Below are 12,025 nucleotides of genomic sequence, written 5' to 3' on the forward strand. Positions count from 1 at the left end.
AATGATGCAGCATGGCCTGATGGAAAAAGCCTGGAACTTGGAATTAGAGGCCCCAGGTTCTAATCCCGACTCCCCTACTTAATAATAATAATTATGGTATTTGTTAAGCGCTTACTATGTGTCAGACACTTTACTAAGTGCCGGGTTAGATACAAGATAATCGGGTTGGACACAGTCTCTGTCATTCATACATTCAATCAGATTTATTGAGCACTTACTGTGTGCAGAGCACTGTTCTAAGCATTTGGAAAGTATAATTCAGCAACAGATAGAGACAATCCCTACTCAACAACAGGCTCACAGTTTAGAAGAGAGGGGCAGACAAACAAAACAAAACAAACAAATAGACAGGCATTAATATCATCAACATAGATAAATAGAATCATAGATATATACACATTATTAATAAAATAGAGTAATAGATATGTACAAATATACGCAATTGCTGTGGGGAGGGGAAGGGGGTAGAGAAGAGGGAGGGAGTAGGGGCAAAGGGGAGGGGAAGAGGGGCAGAGGGAAAGGGAGGGTTCAATCTGGGAAGCCTCCTGGAGGAGGTGAGCGCTCAGTAGGACTTTGAAGAGGGGAAGACAGTTTGGCGGCTGTAAGGAGGGAGGGCATTCCAGGTTGATGAAAGGACAGGCAAGAATGAGGCCCAGTGTGGAGGTTAGCGGCAGAGAGGGAAGTGTATGGAGTGGGCTGTAGATGGAGAGAAGGGAGTTGAGGTAGGAGAGGGCAAGGTGATGGAGAGCTTTGAAGCTAAGAGTGAGGAGTTTTTGCTTCATATGAAAATTGATAGACAACTATTGAAGATTTTTGAGAAGGGGTGTGACATGCCCAGATTGTTTCTGTAGAAACATAATCCAGACAGCGGTGTGAAATGTAGACTGAAGTGGGGAGAGACGGGAGGATGGGAGATCAGAGAGGAGGCTGATGCAATAATCCAGTTGGGATATTATGAGAGATTGTACCAGCAAGGTAGCAGTTTGGATGGAGAGGAAAGGGTGGATCTTGGCGATGTTGTGAAGGTGAGACTGGCAGGTTTTGGTGACGGATTGGATGTGTGTGGTGAATGAGAGAGCAGAGTCAAGGATGACACCAAAGTTGTGGGCTTGTGAGACGGGAAGGATGGTAGTGCCGTCCACAGTGGCGGGAAAGTCAGGGAGAGGTCAGGGAAGATAAGAGCTCAGTCTTGGACATTGTGAGTTTTAGGTGGTGGGCAGATATCCAGGTGGAGACGTCCTCAATGCAGGAGGAGATATGAGCCTGGAGGGAGGGAGAGAGAACAGGGGAGGAGATGTACATTTGGGTGTCATCTGCATAGAGATGCTAGTTGAAGCCATGGGAGCGAATGAGTTCAACAAGGGAGTGAGTGTAGATGGAGAACAGGCCAAGAACTGATCCTTGAGGAACCCCTATGGTTAGGGGATGGTAGAGTGAGGAGGAGCCTGCGAAAGAGACTGACCTTAAACTGCCAGAGAGATAAGAGCTCTGTCCCACACAGGGCTCCCAGTCTCACTCCCCATTTTACAGATGAAGCAACTGAGGCACAGAAAAGTGAAGTGACTTTCCCAAGTTTACACAGCAGGCAAGTGGTGAAGCCGGAATTTAAACCCATGACGTCTGCTTTATGACCTTGGGTAAATCATTTAAGTTCTCTGTGCCTCACTTATTTCATTTGTAAAATGGGGTTTAGGATTGTTAGCCCTATAAGGGACAGAGACTGTGCCCAAACCGATTACTTTGTATTTACCCTGGTACTTAGGAAGGATGTGGCACATACTGTGTGCTTAACAAATACCATAAAAAAGTCCACCTGAAGTTTTTGGCGATGTGGATCAGTGTCATCTAGAGAGATGAGTGGGTTCTCTTAGCAACTGATCAGTGTATGGCCTTTAGAGAACAGTTTTATTGCTGTGCCAGAAAAAGCTTCCAGTAGCCCTCAGAGGAGCCTGGCAAAAATGATGCTCTTGCATATTTACTCTGCTGAAAATGTTTCTCTTTTTATAACGGTATTTGTTAAGCGCTTACTAAGTTCCAGTCACCATGCCAAGATCTGGGGTAGATACAAGCTAATCCTATTGAATAGAGGCCCTAACCCACATGGAGCTCCCAGTTTTAATCCCCATTTTACAGATGAGGTAACTGAGGCCCAGAGAAGTTATGTGACTTGCCCCAGGTCACACAGCAGGGAAGTGGCAGAAGTGGAATTAGAACCCAGATCCTTCTGACTCCCAGGCCCGTGATCTATCCACTGGGTCATGCTGCTCCTCTGTCATCATCTTTGATAAATCCTCTTGAGAAGGAGCATTGAAATTCTTAGTTCCAGCACCCTTAACATTCAGTGGTGGTCAGCAAGGGCACTCACTCTCATGTACAACAGTTGCTAAGAACGCCAAGTCTTGAAAGATACTCATAAATACACGTTTGCCACAATTTGCCAGATGTTTGCCGCTCCTCATTTCTCCACACAGAATAATCTGTTAAACATAAATAAGATCTTCACAAATTTTCCAAGCCAGCGATCCATAATTTCCTCTCCAATGATTAATGTCAGGATAATGAAATTTTAGATGATGAGCGGGGAAGAGGGTTTCGGCTGCGACGGCACCGTATTTCCAGTCGCCTATCTATGTACATTTCTATTTCTTAGAAGTCACTGCCGAAGATGTATGCATTCAATTGTATTTCCAGTGTATTCTGTGATTCGTGCAGACATTATTTTTTTCTTTTAAGTTAGGTGTTGTAGTAATTACTCCTCGTATTGGGCTGAGTACAATGTTTACCAACAAATGGGGTTAAAGTTGGGATGTACGGCCGACTCAGTTACTGCCCACTAGATGGAGCAATTGCAATTCAAAAATAAAAATTCCACCCCAAAAAACGAGACAATCCATTTATAAAAGAATTTATTGTATGTACAAACCTTCATTTACATACACAAGAGGGATGATGCCTCCTCTGAAGACTGTGCTCCTTCTCTCCTTCTGCACTTTGATATATTTATCTCTCTTCTCTCAGGACAGGTCAACTTTCCTGGGAATAAAGTGTATTTGTATGCCTGCATCTCACTAAGATCTTGGATAACTTGTAGTTTGTCATTATTCGATTCCTTTCCCTGGAATTAAAAAAGTGCACTGCGTGTCTCAGAAGCTTCTCAGCTGCACTTTCTGCATTCTCTTGACATCGTTTACCTGCTGAACCTGCCAGCGTATCTGCGGCAGTGGCTTTTCTACAGAAACAATTTCCTCCCCTATATGTTCATCACTTCTTCAAGGTTTTGTAACCTGTAGCACATTAGTGAGGCCACACTGACTTGAAGGACTTTCATTTTATTCTCTATATTCTCCAATCTTCCTTTCCCACCAATGATGAGAGCAGTAAATCCTTTTTTAAAAAATTAAATATGCATCACATGTACATTAGGCTAGGCCAGAAGCAGCACGGCCTTGTGGAAAGAGCCAGGACCTTCGAATCAGAGGACCTGAGTTCTAATCCCTCATCTGCCACTTACCTGCTGTGTGACCTTGGGCAAGTCACTTAACATTTTTGTGCCTCAGTTCTCTCACTTGCCAAATGGGGATTCACATACCTGCTCTCCCTCCCATTTAGACATGGAGCCCCACGGGAGACCTGATTATCTCGTATCTATCCCCCCAATCCCAGTACTCAGTATAGTTCTTGGCACATAGATGCACTATTATTATTATCTACTATTATTATACTATATAACACAATTGTTATTCTTATTATTACATCACATTGATGAAGATGCTATTATCACCCTGGCAACTCACGCACTGGGACTCCGTGGGACTTCGAAGCAGAGTAGACCAGTGCAGAAACCCCCAAAAGTACAACCCCAAGGTGAGAGTGGAGGCAGTGACCCTTCCTCACGTCTGGGTACTTTATCTGTAGTCTATCTGAATGTCTGTTTCCTCCTGTAAACCGTACCTTTCTTGTGGACAGGGCTCATGTCTACTAACTCCATTGTAGTTTCCCAAGAGTATAGCACTGCTCACGGTAAGGGCTCAATGAATTGTTGGGTAGGGATCGTCTCTGTTGCTGAATTGTACTTTCCAAGCGCTTAGTAAAGTGCTCTGCATATAGTAAGCACTCAATAAATACGATTGAATGAATGAATGCTAGCTTGATTGTTGGCATCGGGGTGATAGAAAGGTTGGAGTCAAACCACCACCCCAATACTAAATCTGCTCTCTTGCTTCCACTTCTTTCTCCCTCCCAACTCAAGAGGGCACGCTTTGCCCAATCCTCCCTCTCCCTGGAGAGGGAGCTCAGATTGGGACCTAATGAGTCTCCATTCTTTTTCCAGAGTTTCCTCTCTCATTTGCTTAATTACTAATACCCAGCTTGACCCTCCGAAGATGTAAGATGAGGCTATCATCTTGGATCTACCTAACAGCTGCAAAGAAGATACGAGACAAGTGTTTTCACTTTCCTTGAGGAAGATGCAATGTGCCCTTGGATTCGTTTTTATAAATGATCCTGCCAATCACAATCGAAGCCAAAGTCATGTGAATCTTGTACTCCAAGGCTTTTAGCATTTTCCATTCTCAATAGGGTGTGAAAGGAGCAAAAATAAGCTCCCAGTGGAATCTGGGTTTAACAAAATGTTTACCGTGTTTCTGTCTATTAGTACCGTGGAGGACCTGGATCTCTAATTCAAATGCCTTTTTAATATCATGAAAGCATTAAAAGGAAAAATTGATCTCACCCTAGGTCCTGGGTATTCCCTGCCCAGCTCTTCATCAGAATGTGAACACAGTTCACCTATCAGAGAAAGCAGAATTCCTTGGACAATAAACTCCTACTTTGTTGACAGTTATTATTACTGTTGAGGCCTCTCTCTCCTGACATTTGTATAAACCCTGTGGAGGCCTTAGGATGCGGATAATGCGTGCAGGACTAAAACCACAGAAAAAGGATCAATTTTAACTTATTTTAACATTTCAGCTAATTTGATATTTGTTGTCAACAGCTTCCAGCAAAGATGAAAATAAATATCTTGTTGCATGTAGTACCGCGTGGTTTTCAAGACTTGTGCAAACAGAAGACTTGTGCAAATACCTTCAGAATTTTCCAAACTGTCCCAGTTAAAAGATCCCTTCTCTGGAGATTTCCCAAATGATTAAGTAATCAAATTCACCCTGGAACCCTGGAATGATATTGTTTATTGGCTACCCCCTCAGAAAGAACACTGATAGAGGAAGGAAGCTGGACTGTTTTGTAAGTGGGTATATATGCGTGCTCAATGAGTATGAGCAAATGGGATTAATACACACATACTCCTACCGGTTGTGACCTAACTGCTGGTGGAAGAGATTATTACAACTGATTTTCTATGCCAAAGACCACAACCTTTTGTGCTTATAAAACCAACTGAGTATGACCCCATTCTTTTCGATCAACATTTATGACCTGAAAAAAATTCTTAAGAGAGTCTCTCATTCCTATCTTAACCAGTTGACATTTCTTGAGCTTTTTAATCTGTTCAAAAACTGTGATTTGGTCAATTCAGGCCTCATTCATTGGTCAAAATTCTCTTTTAGCAACCTCAGAATTTCTTGGCTATCATCCCCCTGGGCCCGTGGATCTAACAACAGCAAGAAGCAGTGATCAAATGCAGCTCCTTCTCTACCAAGGTTATCAAATTTCAGATCTGGTATTTGGCCCCTCCCCAAAAAGTCTCAGTTCTGTCTGGGTCGGGAAACCAACTCTGACTCGGTGATTCATACCGGCATATAGAATGCAAGAGTGACTCCTGTGCCATGAAAACTGATGAGAATCCTCTGTACTTTTTGCATTCTTCCTTGTGGGGTTAGGGGGTGGGTTGGCTTTTTCTTTTCTTCTCTTTTGTTTGTTTTGTTATTGTTGTTGTCATCTTTGGGTGCTGAAATGTCAACAGATTGGTACCAGCCTGAATCAGGCATCTTTCTGATTGGTGTTCAAAAGCCTCACAGCTTCTTTCCCCACAGCAAAACATTTCTCAGATTGTTCAGATTAATCACTTTAAAGATAAAGATAGGAGCGTTTGGCTTAACTGAGACACTAGCTGAACCTCAGGGTTTGATTTATTTTGATATAGCCAAAGTTTTTAGCAGGTTTTTTTTGTTTGTTTCTGATGGAACCAATCTCTTTCAGCTTTTGGCAGGGCTACTACAGCTTCAAATTACATAGAAATAAAATAGAGACAGAGTTGGAAAAGTATTTTTCATAACTGGGTCCCATGGTTTGTTTCCTGAAACAAAGAAAGAGGAAAGAAGAACACAAGAGCAGCATAACCTAGTTGGAAGAGCCCATGTCTGGGATCAGAGGACCTGCATTCAAATTCTGGTTCTGCCAATTGCCTGATGCATGAACATGGACAAGTCATTTAACTTCTCCAGGCTTCAGTTTCCTCCTCTGTAAAATGAAGATTTGATGCCTGTTTCCCTCCTACTTAGACTGTGAGCTGCATGCGGGACAGGGATTGGGTCCTACCTGATTAACTTGTATCCTCCCCAGAGTTTAGAACAATACTTGGCACATAGTAAGCACTTAAGAAATACCATTATATTAATAAGAGATCATGAGGACCTAGCTTTTTTGGGAGACAGCGTGTCCATGCTGAGAGATAGCAGATCTGTGTTTTCATCCTGGTTCTGTTAATTGCCAGCTCTGTGGCCTCGGGCAAGTCACTTTACTTCTCTGAGTCTCTGTTTTCTCATCTGTAAAATGGGGATTAAACTCATGCTCACTCTCCCTCTTAGACTCTGTGACAAGAATTTTGTGCAATCTGCTTATCTTGCACCTACCTAAGCATTTAGAACAGTGTTTGCTACTTAGGAAGCACTTAAAGTAACAGAGATGTGGGAGTTGCTGAGATAGATTTGAATGTCATCCACACTGCTTTTTTTTTTTGTAATGGTATTTGTTAAATGCTTAATTTACAAGGCACTGTATTAAGCACTGGGAGAGATACAAGATAAGCAGGTTGGATATAGTCCCTGTCCCACCTAGGCCTCACTATCTTAATCCCCATTTTACAGATCATTATTCAAATCCATACTACCAATGACCATAGAGGAATCTGGCTCCATGGAATAAACCGAGGGTGTGTTTCTCATCCCCGCTGCACTTGGGCGTTGAAGACTGGATTCAGTTTGATACGTCAGTGTTGGTTCACATCCAAGAGCCCATGATTCTCTCGCAAACCCAAGCAAGATTCATTTTGATGACTATTCCAGTCAAATGTTCTGGGTGTGAACTGTGGTTTTCTGAAAAGACAGCAACTCTGCTAGATCTAGAAATAGTATCTGAGACAACCTGGCAGGGTGTTTGGAATTGTTATGATGTGTAAAGAAAGTCTTGACAATGATGGATAACCTCTGGAACATTCGAGTAGTGGGTTTTGTTTATCTTCACTTTTCCTTATATTTATGTCATGTCTTTCGTGGGAAGATGAGATTTAGTCTTTGAAAGTCGAACTGATTTTTAAACCCAGGAAAGGGTGTACTTTTTGCATTAATTTCCTTCTCCCTGTCGCCCATTATTAGGGTGAGGATTCTGATTATCAGATGCATAATTATTCAGCAGATGTAGTGTCTACTGATTCTCTCTGCAGCCATTCCCTGTAAGGTCATGTCGGGTGGGAGGAATTAGAAGGCAGCGGAAGAGAAGGCCCAGTTACTGTGTCTGGCTCGAGTTGTAAGTGACACCTGCATGAACAGGGACTCGAGAGGAGATGATGGCCTTGGCTCTGGAGCAAGGGTGTGGTCAGAGGTCACTGTGGAGAATCACTTTGGTCGGGGTTCGAATGGGTTTCCATGCACTGTTTTTACATTATGCTGCATACGCAGACAGAGTGACGTAGCTGAATAATAATAATAATAATGGTATTTGTTAAGCACTTACTATATGCCAAGTGCTGTTCTAAGTGCTGGGGTAGATACAAGGTAATCAAGCTGTCCCACATGGGGATCACAGTCTTCATCCCCATTTTACAGATAAGGTAACTAAGGCTCAAAGAATTTAAATGGTTTACCCAAGGTCTCACAGCAGACGAGTGGCGGAAAAGGGATTATTCATTCAATTGTATTTATTCAGCGCTTACTATGTGCAGAGCACTGTACTAAGCACCTGGAATGTACAATTTGGCAACAGATAGAGACAATCCCTGCCCAACAATGGGCTCACAGTCTAAACAGGGGAGACAGACAGCAAAACAAAACATGTAGTCAGGTGTCAATACCATCAAGATAAATAGAATCATAGATATAGACACATCATTAACAAAATAGAGTAATAAATTATACAAATAAGCACAAGGGCTGTGGGGAGGGAAAGGGGGAAGAGCAGAGGGAGGGAGTAGGGGGGATGGGGAGGGGAGGAGGAGCAGAGGGAAAGAGAGGACTCAGTCTGGGAAGGCCTCCTGGAGGAGGTGAGCTCTCAGTAGGGCGTTGAAGAGGGGAAGAGAGTTAGTTTGGCGGATGTGATGAGGGAGGGCATTCCAGGACAGTGGGAGGACATGGTCCAGGAGTCCACGGCGGAACAGCGAGAACGAGGCCCAGTGAAGAGGTGAGCAGCGGCAGAGGAGCGGAGTGAGCGGGCTGGGCTGGAGAAGGAGAGAAGGGAGGTGAGGTAGGAGGGGGCAAGGGGATGGAGAGCTTTGAAGCCAAGAGTGAGGAGTTTTTGTTTCATTCCAAGGTTGATAGACAACCACTGGAGGTTTTTGAGTGACATGCCCAGAGCGTTTATGTAGAAAGATAATCCGGGGAGCGGAATGAAGAATAGACTGGAGTGGGGAGTCTTCCCATGCATGGGCCTGTTTGGTCAGCACGTCCCGTTATCACAGAAACTGCTTGTGCACAAGTGCAAAGTGTCGGAACAAGCGGCCACTACAGTGCAAGTTTTCCTTAATGTGTGTTTTCATAAGAACCCAACCCTCATGTTAGGGTTACACTTGGTGGGGGGAATATATGTGTATGAGGGGAGGGGGAAGAGGGGGGAAGAGAGGAAGGAGGGTTTTGAAGCTTGCACTCTGGCAAGGTATCTTTAGTTTCTGACTAAAATATGCAAGTCACAAGGGTACCAAAAAATTACAATCCAGGAACTCTGACTCCAAAGCCCAAGCTCTTTCCACTAAGGCATACTGCTTCAGAAGGAACTGGGCGGTGGTAGACTTAAATGTCTCAAGCCAACCGTGCCCAGAGGTAGTTTTTATATGGGTAAATTCTAAGAGTCACCATGGTGTTCCATCTTGCTCAAGACAGAAGACACCCATGGAAAGAATTACCCCTTACAGGGTGCCTTCCACCCTAATAGTCCCAGAAATGCCTGCTTTCCAAATAAGTCTTGGGGATGGGTGGCCAGAGATAATACTCAAAATTAACCCTGAATCACACATGTTGTCCCCCAAGCTATACCCACACAGGGAGTGATGTGATGAATCACTCGGGTGTCAATTTGTAGAAATCTACTGGATTCAGCTTGAATCAGCCAGACGTTTCAGCATTGCTCCACGGTACCCTAACCCTTCCAATTACTCCAGGGTCTTTGCATTCCCCTCCCAGAACCATGTCAACTGTATTTTGAGCTGTAGAACTTGGAAAAGGGAATTCAGCAACGATAGATTGAAAGATGGACATAAGAGCATCTGGGACCATACTGGAAACACTATTCTATCCAGTATAATCCCAGACCTCTGCTCACCAGGAGACAGCTTTCTTGTAATCTCCTGGAGGGCAAGGATAGTTTCTACTTAATCAATTGCATTTTCACAAGCACACAGTACAGTGCTCTGCACAGAGCAAGTGCACAATGACTAAGGATGAATAATAATAATACTACTAATAATAATAACTGTAATGGTACTTGTTAAACACTTACTACTTGTCAACCATTGTTCTAAGTGCTAGGGTAGATACAAGTAGGACATAGCCCCTGTCCCACGTGGAGCTCACATTCTTAATCCCCACTTTACAGATGAAGTAACTGAATGATTTGGTGGGGCCGAAGGAGCCAGAGTGTTTTGTTAGAAATCTGAGAATCTTGGCAGGGGCATAATAATAATGAATAATTATGGTACTTGTTAAGTGCTTACTGTATACTAAGATCTGGGGTAGATAGATACAAGTTTATCAGTTTGGACACAGTCCCTGTCCCACGTGGGGCTCACACTTTTAATTCACATTTTCCAGATGAGGCAACTGAGGTCCAGAGAAGTGAAATGACTTACCCAAGGTTACACAGCAGAACTGTGGCGGAGCCAGGATTGGAACCCAGGTTCTTCTGACTCCCAGACCCGAGCTCTATCCACTAAGCCATGCTGCCAGTGGAGACAGGAAGTGGCATAGATGACATGGAAGCGCCAAAGTGGAGGTTTGTGGTGGATGTAGAAGGAGAGATGAAAGACTGACCAGGGAAGGGCTCCTTGGAGGACTCCCAGAAGCTGTTGCTCATAGATTCTGCCAGGGCTTCTGCAGTTTTCCTCAGCTCTCTCTTGCCTCCTGAAGATAAGATAGTGGCTTGGGGTGGGTAGTGAATACCAATAATTGTGTCATTCGTTAAGTGCTTAGTAGGTGCCAGGTGCTGAACTAAGCGGTGGGGTAGATATAAGATAATCGGGTTGGACACAGTCTCTGTCCCATATTGGGCTCCCAGTCTCAATCCCCACTTCAGAGATGAGGAAATTGATGCACAGAGAAGAGAAGAGACTTGCCCAAGGTCACAGAGCAGACAAGTGGAGGAACAGGGATCAGAACTCAGGTCCTTCTGACCCTCAGGCCCATATTTTATCTACTTGGCCAAGCTGCTCTGGGAAGCAGGTAAGCCACTCCAAAGCCAGGCAGCAGGGTGGGTAGAGGGTAAGCAAGTTGACAGAAGGCGGACAGGTGGTATCCAGTCCACCAACACTCCAAAAAGAGAGGCCAAGACTGGCAGGAAGGGCCTAGTTCTGAGACAGCAGAATTTGGCTCTGGGTATTTTTCTTTTAAAGGTATTTACTAACTTCTTACTATGTGCCAGGCAATGTACTAAACACTTAGGTAGATACGAGCTTTATCAGGGTGGATACAGTCCATGTCCCACGTGGGGCTCACATTCTTAATTGAAGCAGTGTGGCTAGGTGGTAGGAGTACAGGTTTGGGAGTCAGAGGACATGGGTTCTAATCCCGGCTCCCTCACATGTCAGCTGTGTGACTTTGGGCAAGTCACTTCACTTCTCTGGGCCTCAGTACCCTCATCTGTAAAATGGGGATTAAGACTGTGAGCCCCATGTGGGACAACCTGATTATCTTCTATCTACCCCAGCACTTACACAGTGCTTGTCACATAGTAAGCGCTTAACAAATACCAACATTCTTCTTCTTCTTTTTCTTATTAATCTGCATTTTACAGATGAGGTAAATGAGGCACACAGAAGTTGAGACTTGCCCAAGGTCACACAGCAGACAAGTGGCAGACAGTGATCTCTGCTTAGAGAGTGTCAGAGCAACCCAAGGAGAGAGAGAGAGAGAGAGAGAAGTCAGAAGTCAACAGTCAGAAGTCAACAGTACGAACCTGACTGCTGTTCTGCTTGTCCTGATGCTCCAACGTGCTGATGGTTATTCCATTTGTTCATGAGAGCTCTAATAGCTTTTACACTGCAAAGATAGACCTTTCCTTGGACAAGGCAGGCAATAAAGCCAATCCTGCCCATTCTTCTGGAAGGAAAAGACACTTTAGTCCTAATAGACAGCTGCTGAAGGAAAAGGACAAAGGAATAGACGGTTGTAGGGAATTTAGCAAAAATATTATGAGGAGAATAACGGGAGAGGAATTCACACAGGAGAAGGGACGGGTGGACGCTTTTTCCCATTTATGCTAAAATTGAAGAGTGTTTCCATCTCAAGGCTGAACCACCATCATTTGTCCCTGCTTTTCACCTTGCCCATCACCACAACATCTTACAAGATATTTTGCCTTATGTTTTAGAAGGCAATTCCTTTTTTTATGAGTTTTAAGCAGCAGCAGCCTCTGGAACCCAGAG

Source organism: Ornithorhynchus anatinus, chromosome 1, assembly GCF_004115215.2.
Source record: "Ornithorhynchus anatinus isolate Pmale09 chromosome 1, mOrnAna1.pri.v4, whole genome shotgun sequence".
Lineage (NCBI taxonomy): Eukaryota > Metazoa > Chordata > Mammalia > Monotremata > Ornithorhynchidae > Ornithorhynchus > Ornithorhynchus anatinus.